The 24,198-nt window shown below is 30.4% G+C and overlaps 1 long non-coding RNA gene across 1 annotated transcript; it reads right to left on the reverse strand.

Annotated features, from left to right (window-relative positions):
• Positions 1–12,188: 12,188 nt before the first annotated feature.
• Positions 12,189–13,200, reverse strand: LOC128200287 (uncharacterized). Its single transcript, XR_008252658.1, has 2 exons — positions 13,062–13,200; positions 12,189–12,786 (listed from the first exon to the last, which is right to left on the reverse strand). It is a non-coding gene; the product is annotated as an uncharacterized LOC128200287 (long non-coding RNA).
• Between the last annotated feature and the right edge of the window lie 10,998 nt (positions 13,201–24,198).

Consider the following 24,198-nt stretch of genomic DNA (forward strand, 5'->3'; position numbering starts at 1 on the left):
ATCTGAGTCCTCAGGAATGGCAACGCATATCATGGGAGAAACAGTATACTCTGTTATGTCCATGGTACTGCTCATGTCTATAGGCGACGGTTACCACTTTCCATCAGGTGGGCCGTCAGTTTGTTTGCCATTCTAAGTTGTATAAAAAAAAATGTAAGTTTTATGTGCCAAATCCACTAATACTTAAGTTCACTTAATTATTGGACACATATTTAATATCAATTGTTATAAAAATGTAAAATTTTCCACTATAAATGAAAGAAGAGAAGATATACGCTATATCTGGGATCTGACAAATGTATTTCATTTATTGATCCGCTTTCCGCAACAATAATTTATTGAAATCATAAATGAATTGGATTGAGACGATCTCTGGTTTGGAAGTGTACCCATATAAATAAAGGCACGTAAGTACCTGCTCTTTCGTTTTATTCTTTTAGTTATTAAGTATGTATTCGAGTATCTTTTTAGTTATTATTATTATTAAATAGATGTTTTTCGTGGTTTTTTGGCACGGATATTAATGATGGAACGAGTGAAAATATAAAGAATATAAATAATAGAGATTTGAATTGAAAATATTTCTTTTTTTTTGACGCTAAATATACATGAAACATGTTCATTCTTCATGGCTTTGTTCACATTAATTAGAGTAAAAATTGTCTTAAATTAGGTAGTTTACTTGTGTTTCAAATTTAATTCAAATCTGTTTAGTCTTTAAAGCATGATAGGCATATTTTTGTTACAAAATATCTTTTATTTTAAATCTGCAATTAAAGTTGTCTACTTTACAAAATATTATTCATTAAAAACATTGATAAAAATTTTAAGGTGATGAAAGAAGATATCAGAGTGATTTTTTTTCTTCATTGTTAATGATCGTGATCACCTCAGTCATTATCTGTCCACTGCTGAACATAGGCTTCTTCCGTAGACTGACATAAGGAACGCTCCTGAGCCACCTGCATCCCCTGACAGCCGACATCCAAAGCATATTTGTATTATAAAAACTACAATACCGGTTTTCCATCCGCTCTCAAAAACTCTTTTGTAATTTCGTCCTCCCTCAGTGCTTTGTCGTTTTTAAGCTGTTTGAGAGTTATTTCAGTCTCCTGCCAATTGAAGTTCAGGATATCATCGGTATAGTGTCGGGTGACTTTAGCTCTTTGGCCTTTATTCACATTAGTGTGCGGTGTTAATGGAGTCGTGTATAGCTATCTATAGAAATTCTTAATCTCACTTAAAATCTTACATGCGACGGAAATTGTATTATAAGAGTCGGACTTCAACTTGTATTCTTCTATTTATTTATTGTATTTTTTCTAAATTACTCAAAAGACAAGAAATTTTTTTAGAGCTAATAATACTTTAACCCAAGCCTCATCATTGCTCCATAGAAGTCAAGTTATTATAGGGTCTCTATATACCTCAAAGATAGGTATCAAAATATCCGGTAATTTTCTTTTGAAGTTAAAGTACTACTAGCGTGGTTGCCATCTGAATTTTTAAAAATTTCATAATCTTTCCTAGAGCCCAGATCCTTCTTCCGTCTGATGCTCTAAATTTGAAATTGCTGGCACCTGCGCAATCCCTATGAATTCCACGGTTTGAAATGATAATTTACGAGTATATAAATATAATATACCTTTATTATAAATTGAATTTGAACTGCGGTAACATTAAAATTATTTTGCATTTATGGACCACAGTTAAATTGTTATTTAGTATGAAAATCTAAATCATTGGCAAATAGATATTTTATGGACTATTTACCTTAGGTCTCATAATAACTATTAGGTGATAAAAGTCCAAGTGCAAACCAAATTTGAAATAAAATCATCAAAATTTGAGACGTTTTCTGTCAATTGTGATAAATAGATTATAATAAGGAACGACCCAGAGTTATCTGCATCTACTATCTTTTTGTAACATATTTATGGTCATTGGTAAATCTAGTAGGTTGTTTACCTTTAAGGGGTAGCCATTCGAAAATCTTTGTCAAACGACTTCAAAAAGAGGGAAGTTCTCAATTCGTTTTAAAAAAAAATCTTTTTTTTTTTTATATGAAACGACACACTTACACATTAGTTTGATTCAGTAGTTTAGTTTTTAAATAGAAATAACTGGTTTTGTCACAATTGAAGTCTTTTTTTTGTGGGATACAATTTTAATTATTTGTTATTTCGGTTTACTGTCTCTTGGACTATGTATTTAGGTCAGTTTGGTTATTCTGTGAATATGTACAGATTTAGTTTCAATATTTAAATGCTCATTTGAGATTATAACACGGAATATATTTTCCACTATCCGGATAAGTTAATATTAAAGAGTAATAGTATCGTTATATAGGTATTATTTAGAATATATGTGACATTTTTATTGTTTGCTTTATATGTGTTAACTTCTGGGGATACGTGGAGAGGCTTTGATTGGTACGGTGAACACAAAGAAGTTTATTCAACTTTACGCACTCTGGAAAATGTTAGGGTAAAAAGTGTGGCGCAAAAGATTACATTTCGAAGTAAATTGGCTACAGATCACGTGGTACGCGTGGTTGCGTTTATTTTATATTACGGTCGTAATGTAGGAGATCGCTAGGAGTATACAAATAAGTATCATAGGTATCGTAGAAAAGTCGAGACTTTTCCACAATACCTATGATACTTATTTGTGAAAGGATTACTTAAGTACATTTTGCAAATTTATTTGTGACCTTCATAGTATTGCTAGGTACACCAATTGTCTGAACTTCAAATGAGGTTTTCCTTTAAATCAACTAACTCACAATAAACCTGTATACCTGAATCTACTCTGTGTTATCAATAAACCTAAAACGAAAACATTATCTGTTGTAAAAAAGTTCATTAAAATGGTTTTCCTGAAAATTTAACCAAGAATTTTATTCTTACGTAGAATCTAATTTGAGGATAATAATAATAATTTTATTAATGTTTATAATGTGTAAATGTATGCAATTATACTTTGAAGTTATAGTTTTTAAAAAATCTACATTGTTACAAACGGGCAACTAAATAAAGTAATTTTTTTTTGGTACAGTTACATATCGTAATTTCTTACCAAATATTTTAATAGAATGAAGTGCTAAAGGTCTCTCCTTTCATAGATTTTTTGCTCCTTTCATCTCGTGTGGACAAGGTAGTTCTGCAGACTGTAATACTTTTACAAACTGAAAAGTATATACAAATTCCTAAAAAGTCGTCTTTTCAACTGATGGGAACTATCGCTTATAGTAAATAGTACTTAGTTTATACGTTGCTTTTCCTCAGGAATGAGAAGATGATTACTTCCTAAAGATATTGTTTCAAATCGTCATCAGAATCTTGCTCTTGCTCTATTCTATTAATTTATTCTGGATAATCTGTTACCCTTCCTAGGATTGAATTACATTTTTTGTTGTAAAATTTATTATTATTTTCATTTTCATTATTATTTTTATATTATTGTTATATATATATAGAGACAACCTCTTCGAGGCAGTGGTAAATAGATACATTGTATTGCATAAATCTGATTCTTCTGAGATTTGTTTGTTGATTGTGCAAACTTAGTAAACAATATTCATAAAGTTAGTCAGCTATAAGTGTGTGTGTGTGTGTGTGTGTGTATGTGTGATTCTAAATGTTAAATGTTTATCTTATCACAAAATAGAGTATTCAAATTTGATGACTAGGCAATTGATATAACTTTATGGTACTTCATATTTATGTCTTATTATTATTTCAAAATCTATTATTATACTAAATAACAAAATATTCTGCTTTAAGTACTTATAATTATATAGCATTTAAAATAAAATTATTGTCATTAGATCGTTACATATAAGATAATATTATGGTAGAATTGCGGATATTTCTATATTTTTTGTGTTTTATAATTTGTATAGAATTTGAAGGTCAAATGAGACAATATCAATTTATCATAATAATAATACATTATCATAATAATAATAAATTAATTACAAATAATTTCAAGTACTTATTTGTAATTTTATTTATTACTTAAAAGTTACTGACGGATAAAAACACATACCCTCCTAAATCTGAAACATTCTATTCTTCGCAGTCAGGTAATAAGGTCCTAAAGCTAAAATACATTTCTGTGCCAATTATTATATAGCTTTATTGATATTGTCATACTTGTATGTAGATAACATTATATTTGGCACTATTTCGTAAATTTCCTAATAAAGTTGATCTTTGATTGCCAATGAACGTTTAACTTAACTGCTCAATAGATTGGCTCGAACAGATTGTGTTGTATATGGACAACTTAGTTCCTAAACCGCTTAATAGTTATAAGAGCCAATTTCACTATATCATGTAACTTGTGGTTTATACTTGGAACTAAATAATGGATAAGAATATCATATTATTGTTAAATGTATACACATTTTGACTGAGAAATTTTGTCATTAATATATTATAAAATATAATTTCTTGAAAATTTATATTTTATTATAATGTCTTATATTATGGTTCATGGTAATTGGTAAACCATTATGCGAAAACCTTTAAGATTTATAGTCGTATTGTGGCAGATGCCTATGCCAATGCATGTAACATCGTTTGCCAATAGAAGCAATATGTTGTTATTAATCATGTGGCAGGCCTACACGGTCCTACAGGAACATTAATGCTGTTCCAGAATTCCACATCGTTCAATTTTAGACCTTAACCCGTTTCCAAAGAAGTGATCATGAAAAAAACTAATTGTTTATTAATTTTGTTGAGTTATAAATGGGTTCTTTGCTCAATAATACGTTCTAATTTGTCTAACGCGATCACTCGGTTCACAGACTGTGTGAATCTTTCGCCTAATTAAACCTTTCAGGGGACCGCTCCACTTCAAAGTGCTTCATAAATAAATACTCCATAGACTGTTCAACCGATAATGTTTAGTGGAGTAGACCTTATAGGTTAATATGTAAAAAGGTACAGCTTGCTGAGTTTGGCAGCACGTTATATGCATCGTCCCTGTTAACCTATATATATATATATATATATATATATATATATATATATATATATATATATTAAATGTTATTATACATGCATAGATTGTGTTGTATTTAAATTCTTCACAAAATCTTTTGTAATAAAAAAAGAGCGGATTTAAAAAAAAAACTTCAATATCAAAATGTTATAATACAGAGTTTTGGAAAACTTCTCCAATACTTAGAAGTAGAGGTACAAATAGTCCCACTAGTACGTAAACAAACACGTAAATAAAACAACGATAAAGTACGTGATAACTACTAACATATTTTTTATTTAAGGTTTATTCCTTCTCCATTCTAATTTTGTCACGATTGAAGTTGGTTGAAATTAGATAAATGAGTAACCGTAGGCACTAGCTTATTCTATAAGGTAAATTGGCATTTTGATGTTGTCAAATGCTAATTTACCTTAGTTGTTGCCAATTTATTTAGTTATTTGTCATAAAATTATTTTCTTGCCGCAAATGTGAGCTGTAAATATATTTTTTAATATTATGCACTGATTTATATTCAATAATAGTCAATGATTACTATTGAATGATCGAATTACTTCATGATAATGAAGTTCATCATCAGTAAATATTACCGTGAGTAATTATATTCGATTATGTTTAAGAAAGTCACATCCCTATAAATATCATAATACCCTCCAATCGCGTAATATTCTACCGATTCCCCTGACATAAGAAAAACAGACAAATGTTCGGTCTCCAGTCCAACGTCTACCGCGTAACACTCTGCAACGGGGTTGGTATTGTGTGCCTATTTACTGTGTAGAGAACTCGTGAACCCCGTGGACATTCCCTATTATCGTTCCCAAGTGTCGCAAGTGATTGTTTACCCAACATATATAGTGTGTTTTTCACGAATAGACCAAAATAGATCAGCGCCATTGTGACATTCACGTGGCGTAGCGTCTGAATCCTGGTGCATCCTGAGCGTGTATCGCTTGCGCTAAATCTGCAGTCAAGGTGAGTCCGTACCATTTTGACATACAAACTTCTTTTATGGGACCTAAAACCTGGGCCCAGCCTAGGTTTTATATTACTTTTGCTTCCACTTGTGCTAACATATATTACAATTTAAATCAGCCACTTTCTTTAACAGATTATGTTATAAAGAAGATTGTAACAGCTATTTACGTAAAATCGATCACGACGGGTTTATCAACAAATAACACCTAATTGATATTGATAGTTAAACCAATTTGAGTGCTCGAAGCACTCCGAGTCAGTAGCCACTTCGTCAACAAAACTAATTGTTTTAAAAGCTTTCCCTTCTATCTGATAAATGTTCCACTAATATAGATACTACCTACAAAAATACACTGAATCGTACATATTACTAAATTGAATGTTATGGATTGGTTTATGATATGTATTGGGGTTAAATCAATTCTGTACTTACTTTGTTATTTTATTTCTGTATATTTTCAAAATACATGGAAAACTTCTGGTAATATTTTGTATCTACATTTTTGTCTTAAAATATTCTATTATTATCTGATAAGACTACGAAAAGGAACTTCTAGAGTATACAAATGAGTATGTTGTTCACTGAGGTATCCATGGAGCTGATAAAAATGACTCTGTTCATGTATCCTTGTGAAAAAACATTGAATTTATTTGCAATTTGGTGTCTGAATTATCTCTTTGATTACCAGGGGCAGAGAGGTTTAGAAACAAAGTTTAGGTGTTTGGCGCAGCAACTTTAACAGAGTTGGGGTCCTTATCGTCTCGAGGACTGATTGTTTGGTTTACTCTGTCAAAATATATATCGAAAAGAGGAAGACAGATAATGCAACACAAGAATATTCTATTGATCCTTAATAAACGATGTCAAGTAAATATTTCAGATAATATTTGGGTATACCGGTATGTGTAAAATTATTTTGTCATTAATAATGGCATTTAATAATAGAATTTGTATCGTATACAGTCGATAGCAGTTTGATATGTCTTGAAATTAAAAAAGCGAGAATTGTGAACTATAGGCATGTAAAGGGGATGTAAGCGATTGCTGGGTTAAGTGTGGCGTGATGAGAGGCACGCGCGCTAAGCATGTTCATGAATTATTAACGGACCACGACTGCCGATGAATCCACCGTACCTACTGTACCTTTATTATTGAGATCGCTTTGAGGCCCCTTCAATAGGGTTGAATCTCTTTTTTGTCACAGGCACTGTAATACTGAGGAAATTGGATAGAAATGATCATGTCGAGTGATAAAAATTGAATTTTTATATTTTGTACGTTGACGCTTATGCTTTGATGGAGATAGCGGCGTAACTAAAGGCAGATTTACATTAAGTGTTACAGGCGTCGGAGGCGCATTAACTTTAAAAGAACTGGAATATTTATATTGTCACAGACGCGAAAACACTGTAAGTATATTTTAAATCAGTAAGTGTGTATAATCTACTGATTTAAAATTTAGGGCCTATGGCGACGGTATATTTTATACGCACAGTCGCAGTCAGGAAACCTTTGCACATATTAATAGATTAATTAGTGTAATGAACGTGTGTTAATGCAATTTGTATCGTGTTTTACACATTATAGCTGCTAGTATATCTAAATAAGAATCTCCACTTGTTAAGATGAATTCCAACTCAAGACTTTTGATTTGTTTTAGGTTTTGAGTATTTTGGTGCAGTGCTAAACCGTTACTGATTTTTATTGTTTGAATTCAGGTTTATTCATTTCTTTGAAATTTTTGATTATATTTGTATTAAAATTTTACATTAAGTTATATAAACTCTATAAATTCTAGGTTTATAAAGATACTACTAACTAGGTTTATATAGATACTAATGCTGTGAAGGCTAACTTTCACTACAATTACAGGCCCTTAACAGTAACCTAATGTAATGTAAATATGCCTTTATTTGTAATTTCAAATAGGTAATAAAGTCTTTGCAAATTCTTTATTTTATTTAATAATTTTTGAAGTCAATTGTAAAAATCCTTCAGCTTTCTGAAACACTATATCTACTACAAAACTGAATCTTACATGAATTTGCGTCTTAGTTACATATTAATCCAGGGAAATCCAATCTTAGAGTCGCTCTAGTGTTGATATACGTAGATATTGCAGAGTGCTTGTTACTCAACAGTCTGTGAAGCCATTTGCCACAAACATTAACCTGTTCCTGTAATAACAGTTTCTTATGCTGAACGACGCTCCTTAATATTTAGAATTATAGTGTTTATATAAAAAATCTGTTACAATTTATGGATCGCTATATATACAAGATGTAGTGAGGATAGGTATGAGTAGTTTTATCCAAGAGCATGATCCAAATACTATATGAAAATAATTATGTCTTTACAAAAGTTTTCATTAAAATCGTTACGAATTATGCAATATACATATACATTTGACTGATAAAAAATAAAATTGAATAGCTCTGTTCGTCTTTTACAAAGTCTGTTAATATTATTAGTCTCCATAATGCATGATATTCAGTCCTATATATTATATTAACAATCAAGTGCTCTATTCTTTGAATTTGGGGCACACATTTTCAGTTACAAAATCTACACATCTAAAACATTGATCACAATGTCAAATGTCAGGATTTCCTGCAAAATTCAATAGAGTAGTTCGGTTTTATTATACGGATGGCGCTAGTGTCACACGAAGGAAATAAGATGTCACTCAAAGAGCGGCGCAGTGACTAGTGGACGTGTTATGTCCTGTCCTTGTCGTTGAAAATACCCACATTTACAATAGGGTAGATCTTTGCTATAGATATTTATTACAAATATATGAGAGAATATATAAGAGCATGATACACGACAGTCATATTGTTATTTGTATCTTAGTGAAATATTTTTTTCCTTATCTATATTTTAACATGAATATCAGACATAAGATAAAATACACAGAAATAATAAAAAAGTTAAAAGAGAAATAAAAGAGAATTTTCAATTTATAATCTTTTATTTCTTTTTTTGTTTTCTGTCCTTTAATTAAAGAAATCTTAGATCTACTCACACTTAACCGATTAAATAAAATGTAAAGGTAATTTTAAACCTTTCTTCTTCTTCATTTATTTATCACTTTACTTGGGATCGGGTTTCCGATATTGTGCGTCAGTCAATATTTGAAGTTTTAAAATATAAATTGTTCTAAGTAGTAACTTTTTGGTATGAATACGTTAAACGTCTAAATATTTTATTAAATTTTCATATTTATAATTATTAGATACATAACATAAAATTATCTGAGTGATAGGAAGGTAACTACATACTTATCTGGATGGATATGATGTGTTTGTATCAACAGTAAAAGCATACCTACAGGATAACGTAATTGACATGTCATGCCCAGTAGCGGACACAAAGGGCCAGAGATTGTAGAAATTTTCCCGCGGCCGATAATGTCGGTCCAGCAAATAGGTTTCAGTGTGACCGTGGTGGACTGCGGTCGACAACTTCTGAATGTAGATGTTACAGAAAACCTCATGTCAAGAGAGGTTTTATCTCAAAGGCCCTTAATCCAGTGTTTAATAGCAGTTTCATGTGGGCCTTAATTTACTTTCCTCTATTATAGTTACAAACGAGTTTTTCTTTTCATGTTTTAAGTTGTTCATGTCAATACTTTTATAGATGTTTAAATAAAATACTAGTTTGGTAAATAATATTAGAATAAATAGTATTAAATTAAGAGTTTTCAAATGTATATATCTAAATACCTACTTAACTATTTCATATGTGTTTCAATATAAATTGTACTAACTTTAAAGTTTATATGAAATGCATACATATTAAGTAAGTAGTTTTTATTACATTATTTATTCATAAAATTTAATAAATAATATTATAATAGAAAATTACTTTTCGTTACTTCGTATCTTATACAAAACTTATAAATTTGTAAATTTCTCTCAAGTATGATATGGTTGTATCTTACTTATTATGCCACTGCATGACATGTTGTCCTGGAAGATTTATTTAAAAAAAACATAATAATATATTTTCTTCCCTAATTTTGATTCGATATGTTTATCCAATTATGAAACAGAGTACAAAAGACGAATTAAAGATACTTATTAGTACATTGTCTATTTAATAAATGAAATTATTATATAAAACTGATTTATATCAAGAAAGAAGCACACTGAACAAGCAAACAACTTAGTAACACTGAGTAAGAAACACTCGTATTTCCGAGAAGACAACAAATTCAAATGGATAACGGGTCAACAAGCGCGATCTGCTATCATTAGAATTCAAATACCCAATCCGAACGGACAAATAAGTATTGATATTTCGTAGATAAGTATTGATACTTTTGAATAAAGTATTAGATAGGATTTAATTGAATTCTATAGAGGTTTTATAGAAATTACATAAGCAATTGTTTTTTATTTGTGGGTAATATACATTTTCTATAATAATTTAGTTTTTTTCAAAATTTATCATCCATTAGAAAGTAACAAAATTATATAAAAGTTAAATATCAATGTATAAAATAAACATCATTATGATTGAGCGATTAAGATGCCAAAGCCTAACAAACAAACTCATTATCATATTTATAATATGGATGTACCTTGACTAAGTATATATAATTATTTATGATTTCTACAAAAAAGAATAAAATTAGCGGGGATAATTTAAAAAGAGTTAGTTTCTATCTCTTCAGTATAATAATTTCTAATATATATGAAGAATACTCTATTTATATTAATTTCATTTTATAACACAAGTAGTGGATGGAGTGCGGACGTTAAATCAATTGGACATCAGTAGTGCTATTCTCTAAGCAAACAGCCTAGACATCAGCCTTGACGCAGCGATGAAATATTGAAATGGTATTCACTAATTCTTAAGACGCGACACTAGCGCCCAAAGACGAGCTCAAAGACGAGCGGCATAAACGGGAACTACTCAAGGCTGTGCGATTTGACATTTTGCCATAGTATTTGGTATTCACTAACAAAAATCAGCCTCGCCTTCGCCGACAGCCTAGCCTACAGCCTCGATTTCTTATGTCAAATAGCTTTGTTTTCTACGCTATTTGCTCAAAAGCTTTGTTTTCTGCTGTTTGCATAGTATTCATCTAATATATTTATTTGTTTCTTGAATTCTGTGATTATTAAATGTATTGAAATTATCAATTTGTGTTTAAAAACGATTGCTGCCCGTTTATGTGTAATGACCCATTTGTTGAAAGAAGCTAAAATAGAAAATGATTGTAAGAAATGCCGACAATCAACAACTTTATGTGATGTGGATTATATTCATCATTACCGACTTTCTGAAGAATTAATCAATATGTTAGAAAAAGAATTGTCACCATGTATGCCTGTTCCAGAGAGTTGTTAAAGCTAAAGGTTTGTAACTTAAATTTTATTAATTGATGGTATTAGGTACATAAATAAATTTAAAGCAGGAAAAAGAATACTTTGCAGTGATTGTGTGCACTTGTTTATTTTATTGAGACAAGCTTAATTGTGTCAGCAGATGTTTGTGTAGGGAACAACTAGCTAGTTCTAGTATGCATAATAATACTTCTGGTGTTACAAATATTCATGGATCAACCGTTTCCCATTATGATCCATAAGCTTAGTGGCCTCTGGTTTTGTATAAAAATAACTATGTCTAATATGTTAGAAAGAAACCAACTTAGTTAAACATGTAGTAAATTATTAATTCATGTCAATTAATTTTTGTTAAATTTAAATTTAGCATTCAGGTTGAAACTATTATAAAAAATTGTTTCAAAATCATAGTTTTAAAAACATGACACACATAAATTCAGGATTGGCTATGTTGGCTAATTAAAAATAATTAACATTACTTGTTTTTTTTCAGGTGATTTTGAAACTCATTTATAGCATGACACAAACCCTTGGACAGCCACAACATAGTAGTGTATTGCTGTATTGTTTGTGATATGCTGATAATATGATACATAAGTTACATCATCTATACAAAATGAAGAAGCACAAAAGAAAATTTTGTAGTCTGAAAATAAGCTAGCTATACTTTTTGTACTTATATCTTAAAACTATTTTCAAATACTTTTTTATTGTTACATTTTTGTCTACCTGTGAATTAAAATTAATATTATATTATGTTGTAAATGTATATTTTAATTTAAAATTATTATAATTAATTCATATTATAACTAGTATGGAGTAAGAAATTAAAAAAAATATTCATTAAAAATTATTTATTTGAAATTGAAACAAGTTTATAATTATAAAATTTTATTGTAATTGTGTTTTTATTTGAAAATTATATAAGATGAAACTTATATTTCAAAATTACTAATGACTATTAAATGACATAATTTAATCTTATATTTTCAATAATGAACTTGATTTAACTAATAATTCCAATAACTCTTGTTATGTTTGGCAGTGTATATTTTTAGAAATGTATTATTGTAAAATCTATTAGTATTTTAAAAACCAAAATTGAGGTTTCTCCCCTTCTTCACAATGGATGGTAGAATCATAAAGAATTACCATTTATAATATTTTAAATTTAATTGAATAAAAATTATTTGACATTTTTTAAAAAATTTTTAATTAAATCGTACAATGGCTGACTTTAATTTAGTCATATCTCATTCATTAGCTATAAGATATGAACTAGTGTTGTCTGATTCTCTATCAAAATTTGTTCTGTCTCTACTCGGTGCTCTTCAGTGGCAACAAATCTTTGCGAGACTACTCTCTTTCTAGTTGAGGCTGCTATTGTGAAGGAGATAAGTGTCATCGGGATACTGTCAGTCAAATGACGGCGTGGACCTAAAAATAACAATAAGACCAATTAGACACATAATTCTAAAATTATAAATTAGTTATTTATTTAAGATACTCCATAGAAAAATATAATTAATCCTTTTTTCTATGTATGTCCTGTCACAAGCCATGTCTGATTCTTTATATAATCCATCAGCATCTCCGACTACTTTGCGAAGGGACCTCATTTCATGGCATGTTACGAGATATGCATTTATTTTAGTTACTAAAAATATAACCTTAAAAACAGTACAAGTAAATAAAAAGCACATTTTACTTACGTATTTGATAGATACATCCAAACTTATAAAACGTTGGTAAAGTTACGTTAATTTTATTAATTATTTTTAAAAGAGAATAAACAAATACAAAAAGTGCGCCTCTGGAATGTTAAGTACAAGGAATATAATACTCTCTACGTAGATACTATTTTTTTTTTTAGTACGTTTGTTCCGTTTGGAACAGGCTAAGGTCGGAGACCATGCTGCCTATCTTCAAAAAGATAATTTCTACAATACCTACGTATAAGTGTTATTTGTTTATTTTACGGCAATAGCAAGGGTATTCAAACAAATCTTAATTAAAAAACAAAATCAAATGTTTGATGTATAAATTTATGTTTATTTTATATAATATTTATTTAAATAACATTCTAAACTGAATAAAACATTCCATTTGTCAATAAAATATTATATTTCTACAGTTATCGGTTTCATTTTACGGTTTTTGTTGCAAGCCCTATCTCGTCCGTGCGCACAGCCTCAGTTATCACAGCCTACAGTTCGTCGATGAGGTTTGACACGTTAGTGAATACCAATTACCGCAGCGCTGTAGCCACGGTCGTTCGCAAGGCTGATCAGTCTAGAGCTCGTCGGCGGGCGCAGCGTTGCGGTAGATTTTTAGTGAATAGCATTGCAGGTTGTTACGCATGACCGCCCGGCCGCTGCATACACGGAGACAAACATCGACGCTTTCATTACAAGCAATCCAATATCGGTTATTGGTTTAGCATAGGGTATATTTATAGACACATACTTTTGTCCTAGTATACAGAAAGAGATTATTGTTATCAAATACCGAGTGAAGTGGTTGCTTTATTTAAATAGTAGAAAGAGATGATTGATGAGGAGATGATGATTTACCGTGCAAATTTCTTTTCTCTATTTGGTGTTCGATAGGCTAAACCAACCGTTTTTAAATTTGGAACACACTTTTCTACTATTTACCACAGAGGATATGGGAGGAGATATCTATATACGAGTACCATATCTATCAATATGCACTGGACAGAAAGACAAATTTAATGTAAAGTGCAAACAAGTTTGCAATAAATATGATAATGGTATTAGATTTTTTTTTATTTCAAGTCTTTCAATGCAAGTTATAAAGGCAATCCATATCAATACGTACATGCAAGGACAACAAGAGCTTAAAAGCCGATGTTAATTGAATCGGCTTTAGATTGCAGGACGTGCGGCGTAGTGGTAATTGTGTTAGTAGCAAACATGTCCGTGCTCTCAGCGCCTGCCTACTCATCCTATGTGACCGTGGGAGCGTTATAAAAAAATGTGATAGAAAATGCATTTATATGGACTCCCATTTCAGAAAAGATAGGAAAGAAAATTTTGAAAAAGAACCACACTAAATGTGAAGACAGTTTTGAATTAACTTCCTTTGAGTTATTTGTTTTACATCGCTGGTATCATTTGAAAGTACTTTTGAAACTGAATCTAGGAATTTGAAGTTTTGCTGGTTTCCTGAAGTAACGTAAATATATATTGCCAAAAGATTTTAGTGTTCTTGTATTTATTAGTGGTGACTAACAGCAGTTTTAATTATAATGCACGCTGGTTTATATTGTTTTTAAAATTCTTGACTATACAAAGTATTTCTCAAAGTACTCGTGTAAAAATTGGTTAGATTACTATTTATTTTCTGTGAACAGAGGTGTTACAATTATTACTTACTTCTTAATATTGTAATTAGCAGATTTTAATAAGACTTACTGTGACATCTGTCTGTTATCCGCAAACGTAACAGAAGTTAGTAATAAACAGATATCAGTAGGTAATATATTATTTTACTAGAGTTGTCTCTCTGCATAGACATCGCGGTTCCATCAGTGTTTTTGCTATAGACTTAGTATACCGTACCACGCAAAGTAGCTAGTTTTAGTTTGAAGAGTGTGGGTATAACAATGAAATTACAGGACATGGAGGCATGAGATATTTAGGTTTCATGAGTGGCAACATATAATGTATTCCACGGGCACCAGTGTATTCTATAATGCCCATCACATGCATACATATATAATTTTTCATCAGGTGCCTATTCTATAAAAATATTAAAAAATAAAATTACATTTGTTAAATATTTGTTACCTTAATTACAACAATATGTAATTTATTCTAATAACAATATCTAAAAAATATCGCTATTCGGCAAAAATGTGTCTTTTATCTTAGAGCTAGAGAGATACTCAAAAAGCTGAGTTTTTTTCTCTTATTCATTCAAATTGCGAGAACCAATTATAAGTTGTAAGTAATCCTCTTATCTGAAACTCTGCGAGTCGACGGTACCGCCACTCTGAATATAATTCACTTTATCCATATTCAATATCAGATGGTGCGACGGCGAGCAAATAGAGCGATTCAAGTGAGAATTATTATTGGATAAAGCCCGCCTCTTTCTTCCTAGTCTATTTTCAGTGTCCACTGAAGCGCGATAATTTACGTGTTGTATTCGATATTGCACTGTGAAAGTATCCATTATCATTTGTCTTTCCGATGAGTCAATATTGTGTATTAAATATTATATGTATCAACTGGACCTGATTTATGAGTAGGTGAGTCAATATAAATAACTAAGTTTTAATTTAAAGTTGTATCTTTGTATATATAATAACATTTATTTTCACTTTAGACTTTGATCAGGGTCTTGCCATTATATGCAATTATAGTAAAAGTCCATTAATATTTCATTGTTGGTCATGTATCTTCTTATAAAAAAGATATTACCACCATGATTAGGCAATTTTTTACATATTTTGAGAATATTTACAAACATCCTGGGGATGACAAGAAATGGTGACAAATTGTAGTTTTACTCTACTGCCCCAGAGATAACTATATTCTATAGTCACAGATAATACTAGACCTAAGCCTTCACAGAAATTTCTATACAACGATAAAAATTTAAATGAAGAAAAACAAGAAGTAGATAAGTTTTTCTCACAGACAATGGCATGAAAAATATTTAGTAAATTCTTTAGAAAAATCAAAATCTGAAGGTTATACTGCAACAATAAAAGTGCTTGTTTCAACTAAATCTACAAACAAATCCGAGCTTTACAAATCTAAAATTCACTCTAAGAATATTTTTCTGTTTGAGAATCAGGCATATTAAGCAAACACTTTCAACTCGCAATAAAGAGATTTAAGCTGTTTGTAAAAGAATGAAAATAAAATTTATTTGAATATACCTACGTAAGTACTTATTTCACGTTATAAGAATAATAGAATGGAAAGTACGATTATGGATTGTATTTCATATGTAGGGGCTTCGTTCATAAATGTAAACTTTCACCAATATGTAGCAAACAATATCTTCAGTGAGCAACACGTTTGCTTGGATCGTGGTAGGCGCCGTTTACGTGACACGAATTCCAAAATCACGTCAAATGCTTAGGAAAATACTCTAAACACAGCGATGTCACCTGTTACATCTAAATAAGGTATGAGCTATTGGGGAAATACATTAGATGTATGGATGGATATGTTATTATATTTTAACTTTTTGTGGAGCAAAAACCTGGTCGTTGCAGAGCAAAATATATTACTTATAACACGAATCCGCATTATAAATTTAATATATCTTAAATTTACGATACATTTCGTTATTCATAGATATATGTTATTGGCTTTTTTACTCTATATTCTCCATCAAGCGTTTGTTGTTTTTTATGGCGGAGTAAGACATCGATATACGTAAACGAGGTTATTTAAACAATAGCTCTATTTATAAGTTTATTTTTGGTTGGTTCTCTAATTACTCATTACCTGAAATCTTATATTGAGTACTAGATAAGCAATATGTTTATAAGAATTTAAGGTTTTTTTTTTTTTTTTTTATAAAAACAATCTTATAACCACGTTAAAATAAATAAAATTAATGCGGAACTCAATAAAGATTTATCTTACTAAGGTTTTTTCATACTGTTTATAGCTTCTTACTGTTTCCATATTATACATATGCGGTTTTTTTTTGGGATATTATTCCCAAAAAAAAAAACCGCATAACTCAAAAGTATTTTTATTTCTTTTTTATTTTGCCTTAGAATTTATATAAAAATAACACAAAGGCAAAAAATTCCAAAAAATTCGGGGTAAATTTTAAATTTAATAAAAAATACCTAAAAATTCCTGGTAGCTTTGAATTTTAGCGAGCTCAAGTATTTTATTAAGATCGGTGCTACGTTTTATTACAGGTGGCAATAACTACAAAGTGAATGGTTGACAAATAGTTTCAATTGAGGTTGTGATTCGAAGAAATAGGAGATATTAGCAATTTCGTGGAACACCTAATTTCGGTAACAATAATCAGTAACAGAATTGAACACACAGAATGTAAAATTTAATAAATTTCAATTAAATCTATTTGGAATTATTTATTTATTCTTTATTGATCATATTACAGAAAAAGTCTGATACAAAAGGCGGACTTAATTATGCTTATTTATTTTTGACTATTTCTTTTTACCTATCTAGTAAGTGACGAAGCATGAAGAACTATTTATAAATAAATAATTATTTAAAAATTTCATTATTTACTGAAATAAATGCAGGAAAGTTTCAACATATTCATGTAAGTATTCTCAACAAAAATAAGTAATTTAATATGTTATGCGTAGTAAACGCTTATTTTTTATATTTTTATGGTGTTAATATCTACAATTGTATTTTATTTAAATAAAGTGAAAATAATATAATGGTTTAGATTATGCATTTAAAGGTATTACATGTAATGCACAGATAGATCCTGTAGGGTGCGTAGGTTCATCGATGTATCTGGCTCACTTGTTTCACCACTCTAGTTTTACGTGACTTGAATTTTAACAGAGAAAACGTTTTCACATTTCCTTTTAAATGCAATTATGATTGACGAATGTTAGTGCAAATATTTATAAATCAGTGAGTAATTAATTGTCTTTCATGGAATATATTAATTCAAAGAGGAAGGAGCAATTAAAAAATTTCGAATTTTTATACCTATTTCATGTATGTATTATAATAATCATTTATTTTTTATTTAAGTTACGGATCTTTCTAGTTAATAAAATATTATAGTTATGTTTATATTATATACACAAAATTAAATGTCGTATTCTAAATAGTTAGGCATGCAAAATAATAAATATTATTATAAGGTTACACGAAAAAATAATTAAATGCATATTGCAATAGCGCTTTGTGGATAAATTTCAAATCGTTTTTGGTCTAAAAGAGTTTAAATACAACAACAATAAACTCGAGCACTAATTCTTCGCACTCAATCTATTTAATACAATGTTGGAACAGTTAGAACAAATTGTCTTCGAAGTAATAGTTGAACGTGAACGATAAAGCGTCGTTACAACTCCCGTGACACAGCTGGTTGCAGTTAAACTGTGGCTTTATGTTACCGGAGCTTCTATTAGACATAATTATTACAGCCACCTCCGAATTCGTAGTAATTTAATCTGTAACTAAGGTAAACTGAGTAAGTGTATTAAACTGTGCAAGTTGTACCAATTCTCGTGTGTATATAACATTACGTAATTAACTTTTTTCATAAGACAAAGGTAACCCAAAGTCAGTAAGCTGAAGTGGCAGTGGGCCTGTCACATCTGTCGAGTGAGGGACGGCAGACGGGGGAGAAAAGTATTGGAGTGGATGCCGTATACAGGAAAACATTCCGTGACTCGATGTCTCTCTAAATAGACAGACGAGTTCCAAATTCGAAAGACAGCGGGAAGTAAAAAGTATTGAATGCAGAAAGCGGAGACCCACATTGGTTAGAAGGTATGATATGCAGGTATTATGATAGAACCCTATATTAAGTATTTTTTTAATGAGTGAGAATGGAATAGTAATAGTGGGGCACTAGTGATAGATGATAGGTGAAGGATGGGTCATTCGGCTCATCTTGAAGAAGTCGACAAGAATTAACCACAATAGATTGCAGGAAGACCTGCGTAAAGGTCGATCTGAAAGAGTAAAACGTAATAAATTCATTAAATTCCCAATATCCGAAATCATAGATTGTCAATTCTTTGATAGCTATATTATTTTAACCTTCGACTATACCAAACAATTATCATATGAATGGAGTCTTGTTGAGTACATGTCCCCACAAGAGAAGAAGATGTTAGCTTAACTACTTAAGCGACTTGGTATACAGTTTCATATAAAATTTTCTTTTCTTGTGTTGCTTTTGTGCTTGTTATGTTTTTTGATGTCTTGGAGATGGAAAAGAATGGTTATATTCTTACTCCTTTGCTAATTCCTTACGCAACGCCTATCTTCACCTCTACATTCTGATATTCTCAACGAGTTCCTTTTATCGACTAATTCTTTAGATAAATAAAATTTAACATAAAATCAATAAAAAAACTTAATTGTATATTTATAATTTGTACACGTGTATTTGCATAATGTGCGGTCGAATTGGTAAAGAAAAAAATATGTTTATATTTTGTACACCTATTTGTAGGTATGTAGTTATTTTTGATGATAAGCATTCAGTACCGCTAGTAACCATAGTGATTTTGTTTTGGTATCTTTTAATAGAATAAATAATTTTCAAACAATCAAAAGTGAAGCCATAACATTATTATACTAAAATAGAAATCTCTAAATCAGTAATACAAATATGTAACTTAGTATACTTATATAATGACTGTTGGCGCTTCAAAAAATATATACGTAACACTCAGAAAGTTTTGCGACACTAAAAAAAATGTTCTATAGGTAAATATATTTTTATTATATCTTTTCAAAGTACTCTCCACCAGCCTCTATACAAAGTTTCATGCGTCTGTACCAGCTTTCGAAACACTTTTTCCAGTCCGCCGCAGACACCTCGTTCACAGCCTGCTTGAACGCTGAGAGTGCATTATCCGGCGACGAAAATTGTATTCCTTTGAGCTGATTTTTTATTTTTGGGAATAAGAAGAAGTCACACGATGCTAAGTCATGGCTGTAAGGAGGGTAGGTTTGATTGCGGTGTGGACGGGCGCATTATCGTGGTGGAGCAGTAGCCCGCGAAGCCCTGTGTTTGGTCGCTTGTTGCTCACAACAGAGAAATCTTTTGCCAAGCATTTGGTAGTATACCATGCGGCGTTAATGCTTCTTTAGTTTTGTAAAGGAATTGACACCAAGTAGCCAGTTAAATTGAAAAAGCTCGCGATCAAAATCTTCCCCCCGCTTCTAGGTCGCTTTACTTTGGTAGGCGTTGATTCATTTTGAAACACCCAAACCGTCGACTCGCGCTTTGTTTCTGGATTGTATTGATAAGTCCAGGATTCATCACCTGTAATAATGTCGTAAACATGACGAGACGAGCCTGCTTCAAATTTATCTATCATATCATGGCACCATTCCACCCTTGCCTGCTTCTGAACATCGGTGAGGTTGTGTTGCACCCAGCGTGAAACTATCCTCCGCATCCCTAGATGCACGTGTAGAATCTCGTGAAGGCTTCCTGCTCCATTTTGCAGTATATACTAAATCTCTTGGTATGTAACTCGTCTATTGTTTTGCGACACTTAAAATCATAAAAAATCATAGCGGGAAAATGTTCTCGACGCTAGTCCATTTTTCAATGGGATACGGTAATTTTAATTAGATTGCAAAAAATGTGGAAGGAAGTTTTGAATTTAGAATGTACCTATTTTTACTTAAATAATTATATTTTTAAATAAATTATAACTGGCCAGTCTCACATACATAAAAACTTTTTCTCGCAATACTTTCTGAGTGACCTGGTATTTGTTGGAAAAATAAAAAATAGCAATTAATATGACCTATCATTTTATATACAAAGAATTTTAATAATACTACTAAACACAGTACAGTGTAAATTGATGATTTGATTATTTAGAATACATAAATATAATTTCTTCATTATCGTTAGTTCACATCAAGCCAGTGTTGAACCTGTGAAATGATAAAAAAGACTGAAGTAGGAATCGAGCAGGTACTGGTATTTTTGCTTTGTTAAAAAATAATCATAAAAATAATAATACACTAAATATTAGTATATAATATTAAAATAAGTATAATTATTTGCACAATAATTCCTATTGAATTGTTCTATATTAATGATATAAGCAGTTACTATAAAACCAAGAGCATGTATTCGTATGTGGTCGATACGTCTCGATAAATCCAAATAACATTAACTCAATGCGAATTTTTTGAAGGGTAGAGCTAATAACACGCTCTATTATACTCGACATAACATTGTAATTTCAATACTCTGAGAAATTCAATGGTTTGTTATTGTCGTTTGGAACATGATATAGTAGATAAATGATCTAAAAGATATATAGAATCAACGTGCATAACGTGCTGCTTTATATTATTGATGATCTAATTTATTATTTACGGGTTTTTCCCAGTACTTTGTACGCATGGATTTCGAAAATAAGAAAACTAATGAAATTGACCATGTTTAGATCGGGTATCAAGATAAAACGTATACCAGATTTTAAGTTAGACATTAAGGTGACCTTTAGTTCCACAACTATGAAAATCGCAACCAATTTTTGCGTGATGCGGGAACAAACAGATTAACAGATACACAGACAAAATTTCTAAAAATAAGTTCGTCTTATCTGCTATTTTCCTTAAATATATCCCATGTACAGATATCGTCTAGCTACAATTTTATTATGAATATAATAATATATATATATATATATATAATATCTTACAAATGTTAGATATATTATTTGTGGCATCACTAATACCTATACCTAATATTGGATGCACTAAAAGAATCCCAAATTCTTCCATTGCGGAATCATTAACGCATGGAATTATCATCAGCCCATTTCAAATAGCTCATATCTCTCTCTTCTTCTATTTATGTCAAGTAGTCTACTGTATAACTCTGAAGGAATGTTTGGCTCCATTGTTAGCAATATAATCTATTAGGTTGACTTCCGCGCTGTCACTATTCATTCGTGGTTAATTCCTGATGAATTTGTGACGGTGGTCCAACAGAACTGACTTCATTCTTATTAATAAGCAGTCTCCAGTACCTCACTAGCATACATCAATAGCACAGGCCGCGTTTACTATACTGTCTTTATTTAATATCATGTAGTGGAGTGATGTTACTGTTAAAAGTTGATATCTAAAAAGTTAAAGTATCACTATTATCAACAATGTTGGACTACTATTATCCTAGCTAGAAACCATTAGAAAGTTTTTACGAGATCATTTACTTATGTTTAATGCTAAGAGATAGAACTATTTTGTAACCTATGTTTTTGGAGTATCTAGGTAGATGGAATACAGATGCATTTGTATATAGTAGCGAAAATTATAATATAGAAACATAAGTACACTATATTATAGAAATTATCTAAGAACACCTGTTAGAAAATTCTACTAATATCAGTAATGCGAAAATTTTATATGTTTCGATATAAGGACTAAAACAGTTAGATAGATGTGTGTGAAATTTAGTATACAGATATAGGTCTTACATACATATATATATTTATCTACATTTCTTTTTATTTCATATTTTTCAAAGCTAAAAACATATTAAACTTTTATTTTCGGAAGGTGTCATAAAATTCTTTAAAAATCATGCTTTTGAGCGTCTTTAGATTATATTAGATATTAGTATATAGTAAACAAAATATATATAAATTAACAGTAGATCCAAAAAAAAAAGAAAAAATACACTGACCTCCTTGCGGAAGAACAAATTTATAACAATTCAATAAAAGTAAATATAATATCAAATAATACATTTCAAATAAGCAATTAACAGTTAATTAACCAATTAGAATTGCAAAAATAAACATAAACTGGTCGGTGTCGTATATATCTACATTAACATTCAGAGCTCAAAGTCCAGCAGCGCTGAGGTGGAAAAGCTCAATTATGTGTCCGGAGCGTATGTGAAAAATTAATGTGTTCAGTAATGGCGCCCAAGCTGGGACCCGTGTCAGAGACCGATCGGCGGTCAGAGTAGCACCCATTTTACTAGCAATTATAACAAAATGACACATGTGTTACGTCTCTTACGACAGTTTTTAGTAGAAATTTATCCATTTAAAACTTTTCTGCCCTGGGATAACCCTAGCAAATGATAAATTGCTGTGGTTTTAATTACGTGTAATTACATATGAATTTTGTTTAACGTAATTAATATTTGATAAGGTTTATAATAAATTGATAGGATAACACTCTAGAGTATGTTAAGTAGCTGAATAAATTAAGATTGTGTTAAAAAAAAAAAACCGTCTTCAATTATAGCAAATCTAGTTATTTTAAATCAAAAAGTATACTACTAAACAGATTCGTATAAATTTTCTATGAGACTAATCTGTATATATGTGTATGTATACTGCTTTCAGTATCCTTTATATATCTTTTCAGATAAAAAAAAATCGTAATCGATTTATAGCTATTGGAGTTATGAGGTAAGTAAAATATAAAAAAAATATAACTGGATTGAGAACCTCCTTATTTTTGAAGTCGATTGAAACTAAACGTTATCATACCTGATATATAAATAATAATAATATTTTATTGATGGTGTTAATTTGTTTAAATCTATTATCTCTACTAATATTATAAATATTGGTACTTTATAGTTTTTGTGTTGGTCGAAGCTATGAGAAAAAACTAGTAAAATATACTCTTTTTTTGAATAATGCAATTGTGTTTAAATCTATTATTTCTACTAATATTATAAATATGGAAGTGAGTTTGTTTATTAAATCTTGGCACTTAAGCCGCTGTCCAACCAATTGTCATGAAATTGGGCATACACGTACTATTTGGGATGGACAGGACATAGGTAAATTTTTATTCCAGTCAATTAATAACTATGCGAAAAAGAACTAGTAAAATATACTCTTTTTGGCATAATAGATGCATTTCACCCAAATTTATTTCAGCCTCATCTGACGATAAGATCCAAAATGAACTTTCAATCACTAACCTATAAAATAACCTCTTTGATTTTAGGAGTCAAAATTAGACTTGAAAGTCTAATTTTAACTCTTGAAATCGACGGCGGATCACAGTGTTCACAGTGCTATTTTTTATACTGTCCTTTTACTGAAAGAAAAAAATATTTCTTGTCCTTAGAGATTCGTATTAGAAACTTTGACAATAAACGCTTTACATGAGT

The sequence above is a fragment of the Galleria mellonella genome, unplaced genomic scaffold, assembly GCF_026898425.1.
Source record: "Galleria mellonella isolate WM207_F2 unplaced genomic scaffold, CSIRO_AGI_GalMel_v1 utg173, whole genome shotgun sequence".
Classification (NCBI taxonomy): Eukaryota; Metazoa; Arthropoda; class Insecta; order Lepidoptera; family Pyralidae; genus Galleria; species Galleria mellonella.